General features: G+C 39.1%; 1 pseudogene; it reads left to right on the plus strand.

Moving 5' to 3' along the window:
* Window positions 1-4,178: 4,178 nt before the first annotated feature.
* LOC145246304 (U2 spliceosomal RNA) lies at window positions 4,179-4,316 on the plus strand (annotated as a pseudogene).
* The last annotated feature ends 671 nt before the right edge of the window (window positions 4,317-4,987 follow it).

Below are 4,987 nucleotides of genomic sequence, written 5' to 3' on the forward strand. Positions count from 1 at the left end.
GGACAAAATTATTTTTATATATAACGGCTTGCATTAACTACTGTTGATTTTATAAAATTATCTTTAAATAATGACTTCACTTAACGTTTCAAATACAAAAGTCAAGTATCATGGTTAAATTGTGCTCTAAACAGAAACATTCATAATATTCATTTGTGAACGCGTCCCTGTCATATAAAAGAACCTCGTACTGATTTTACATGCCTGACCTTACTGCTTGTGCGGTGATAATTGCTTCAATTAAAGTTTAAAAAAATCAAGTTTGACGGTGCAACTGTGCTCTTAACAGAAACATTTATTTCAAACGCGCTCCTGCCGTACTGTTGATTTTATGTGTCGCGCCTTTCGGGTTGTGTTGTAACAAAACCTTTCAAATGCACTTGTGATTATAGAGTCTACAAGGTGTTAACTTGGGTCAAAATCACCTATTCCTTCTTTCAATGGATTTCTTAGATTATCGATTATCGATACTTATCGAAAACATTTCGACACAAATCCCATTTAATAACACTACGAGGCGCATAAAATACATCCGTGTGAAATTTCATAAGATTCGGCCAAGCCGTTTCGAGTCCATAAGGAAAGAAAAAAAAACACACAGGTCCACACAAGTATCATTTATTACCTTCTGCAGTAAGACGTTGTTCTACAGTAATTTTAAGAGACGGCGAACGTTAAGTTTACAACTCTATTTTCTTTAATTGAAGATTTAGCAACTATCGGTTATTTGGAGTTCAGCTTAATTTGGCAAGTCATCACGAAGAGAGTGACACCCGAGCAGCGTTTGTAAATTGTGCGCAATACAATAATTTACTGAGAGAAATCTTTAATAAACGGATGATTTCACGGAAGAGACCTGACAAATTTCCACCTTGTTCAGTCGATTTTACCCCATTAGACTATTTTCTTTCGGAATATGTAAATTCTCATGTCTACGTTTATAACCAGACAGAATAGACCACGTAGAAGACAACAGTCATTGCGTTATTGTCGAAATACACCTTAATTTAATGGGCAGAGTGTGTAAATGTTGAATCTTTAATTACACCTTAGAGGCAAGAGCCGTCAGGATAATATGCCAGAAATCGTATTTAAATTTTAAATGTAGAAAATTAATATTTGAAATAAGCCACATATTTGTATAATAAAATTCTATTTTTGTGATTTATTTTAGTTTAAAGTAAACTGCATCAAAAATAAATAAAAGAAAACAGCGTTTACTATCTTGGATATTTAGTGTTGTTTTCGTTGAAATAACCGTGAAGTGACCGTTCTGACATGCACCGATGTAAATATAACTAAATACAAATTTTAAGCTACGGATGGCAAATCGTGTAACATTAAAATCTCTGCGTTGTTTGTGGCGGCCACAGAGAAATGTCCATTCTACACGTACACCCTACTGTGCACTTGTAAATTCACATAAGAGAAATTTATTTAAATATTAGCATGTCCCCCACCCCGGCATTGCCCAGTCGTAAAACACACTTAAATATGATATTTTGATTAATAAATATTTCGTATTTATATATTATATTGTGCTCAATATATTATAGTGTGCCCAATATATAGGAATGATTGAAAATTATATCTATCTATCTATCTATCTATCTATCTATCTATCTATCTATCTATCTATCTATCTATCTTTACACACACACACACACATACACACACACACACACATATATATATATATATATATATATATATAGTCAGTTATAAAATATACATGGCGATTAAGTTACACTGAATATTCCGCGTTTCATCTACTCGAGGACTTTTCAGGCTTATGCGCGAATTTTGTGGTTATCTGTCGTTTTTATATACGCACCTTCTATTGAGATTTTAGTTAGCCAATCAGCTTTCTAGTATCCACCGCACCCTTCCTATCAGCCAATGAACATGCACTTATCGGACAAAGGCCTATTTGACCTCTTGTTGACCTGTTCCTTTGTGTATGCTCTATTTAGCCTGGATATCTAGTTTCTAGATAAATCGGCTTTGTGCCTAATTTCCTCGGCGGGGGAGCAAATAAATACCAACCCCACATATAAGACCTTGGTCAATGTAGGGGTAACCCTTCATACTAATTGTCACTATCCAGCTCCCTTACTCCCCTGGGAGTTAGTCCCCATTTCCCCCTCACTCCTTACATTAAAAAAAATCGGCCTTGTGCAGAATTGTTCGGTGGGGGCGGGAGCAAATAAATACCAACCCCACATATAAAACCTTGGTCAATGTAAAGGCAACCATTAATACCAATTGTAACTATGAAGCCCCCTGACTCCCCGGGGAGCTGATCCATATTTCCCCTTCACTCCTCACATTAAATGTCGGCATTGTGCCTAATTTGCTCTGTGGGGAGCAAATAAATATCAAGAGCACATATAAGACCACCCTTCATACCAATTGTCACTATTCAGCTCCTCTACTCCCCGGGGAGTTAGCCCCCATTTCCCCTTCACTCCTCATATTAAAAAATCGGCCTTGTGCCTAATTGGCTTGGTGGGGGAGCAAATAAATACCAACCCTACATAGAGGACCTTGGTCAATATAAGGGGAATCCTTCATACCAATTGTCACTATCCAGCTCCCCTACTCCACGGGGAGTTTATCCCCATTTTCCCTTCACTCCTCACATAAAAAAATCGGCTTTGTGCCTAATTTGCTCGGTGCGGAGCAAATAAATACCAACACCACATATAAGGCCTTGGTCAATATAAGGGCAAACATTAATACAAATTGTCACTATCCAGCACCCTTTCTCCCCGGGGAGCTTGTCGCCATTTCACCGTCACTCCTCCCATTAAAAGTCGGCATTCTGCCTTATTTGCTCGGTGGGGTGCAAATAAATACCGGCAGCACATATAAGACATTGGTCAATGTAGGGACCACCCTTCATACCAATTGTCACTATTCAGCTCCTCTACTCCCCGGGGAGTTAGCCCCCATTTCCCCTTCACTCCTCATATTAAAAAATCGGCCTTGTGCCTAATTGGCTTGATGGGGGAGCAAATAAATACCAACCCTACATAGAGGACCTTGGTCAATATAAGGGGAATCCTTCATACCAATTGTCACTATCCAGCTCCCCTACTCCACGGGGAGTTGATCCCCATTTTCCCTTCACTCCTCACATAAAAAAATCGGCTTTGTGCCTAATTTGCTCGGTGCGGAGTAAATAAATACCAACACCACATATAAGGCCTTGGTCAATATAAGGGCAAACATTAATACAAATTGTCACTATCCAGCACCCTTTTTTCCCCGGGGAGCTTGTCGCCATTTCACCGTCACTCCTCCCATTAAAAGTCGGCATTGTGCCTTATTTGCTCGGTGGGGTGCAAATAAATACAGGCAGCACATATAAGACCTTGGTCAATGTAGGGACAATCCTTCATACCAATTGTTGCTATCCAGCTCCCCTATACCCCGGGGAGTTGATCCCCATTTACCCTTCACTCTTCACATTAAAAATCGGCCTTGTGCCTAATTTGCTCGGTGTTGGAGCAAATAAATACACTTTTCTGTGCCTTTTGGCCAAGATCAAAGTGTAGTATTTGTCCGACAGGTACTGCAAGCAAAGACCATATGTGGGGGAAATCCCACGTATAAGACCTTGGTCAATGTAGTGGCAACCCTTCATACCAATTGTCACTATCCAGCTCCCCTACTCCTCGGGGAGTTGATCTCCATTTGATCTTCACTCCTCACATTAAAAATCGGCCTTGTGCCTAATTTGCTCGGTGGGGGAGCAAATAAATACACCGTTTCTTGGAATTTTGGCCAAGTTCAAAGTATAGTATCTGTTCCGGAATATACTGCAAACAAAGACCATATGTGGAAGCAACCTCACATATAAGACCTTGGTCAATATATGGGCAACCCTTCATATCAAAATGTCACTATTCAGCTCCCCTACTCCCCGGGAGTTGGTCCACATTTCCCCTTCACTCCTCACATTAAACTCGGCCTTGTGCCTAATTTTCTCGGTGGAGGAGCAAATAAATACCAACCCTACATATTATACCTAGATCAATATAAGGGCAAACATTAATACAATTGTAACTATACAGCTCCCCTACTCCCCGGGGAGCTGGTCCCCATTTCCCCTTCACTCCTCACAATAAAAATCGGACTTGTGGCTAATTTGCTCGGTTGGGGAGCAAATAAATACCCTTTTCTTGGCCTTTTGGCCAATATCAAAGTGTAGTATCTGTTCTTACTACATGCTGTACTTATGTTTGTAACTTTGTGATATAAAGTGGGGGATCACTTTTATGTATTAATTTAATGTAAAATGATCACCCACTTTAAAACCAGTCAGTCTTAAAGCCATTCAAGTCATTCTCCATATCATACAGGTTGTTTTTGAAGGATTCCAGTTATTTTTTAAGCATTCAAGCCAGTCTTAAGGTCATTCTAATTCATCCTTAAGTTCATTAAAGTCATTCTAAGTCATTTACTTTTGATTTATTTGAGTCGTTTCAGCCATTTTTCGGTCATTTTAATTTATCTTTAAGAATTTCATGTCAATCCTACATTCACGCATTCATTCATTACAGGAGAGCACGCGATTAATGGCTATCGGTCCTGTTAACACAGAATTCTCAAAAAAAAAAGCTATTGAAATAAATATTCAATATTGATATAGATTTTATTAGTTCACATTTTTATACGGCTCAATCTCTATTGTAATCGTTTTGGCTGGATCCAATATTGCGTGTGTGCAATACATCCAACACTTTCCCGGCGTTGTCTGTCACCTATAGAATACTTGCTCAGCTTCGAATTAGAAGTCAAACGCGCATGCGTCAATTAATGGCCACGCGCATCTACCTCTTGATAAAATCCAGATTTTATGACCAGAATAAAATGCTGGCTTCACGCGAACCACTTGACCACTGATGTCCCCTCCCCGTGCCACACACAATACTGTTCTCTTTCCTCTATTATTGTTTGACCCCTATCTAACCTTAACCCT

Source organism: Euprymna scolopes, chromosome 23 (assembly GCF_053919585.1).
Source record: "Euprymna scolopes isolate OS-2025 chromosome 23, ASM5391958v1, whole genome shotgun sequence".
Classification (NCBI taxonomy): domain Eukaryota; kingdom Metazoa; phylum Mollusca; class Cephalopoda; order Sepiida; family Sepiolidae; genus Euprymna; species Euprymna scolopes.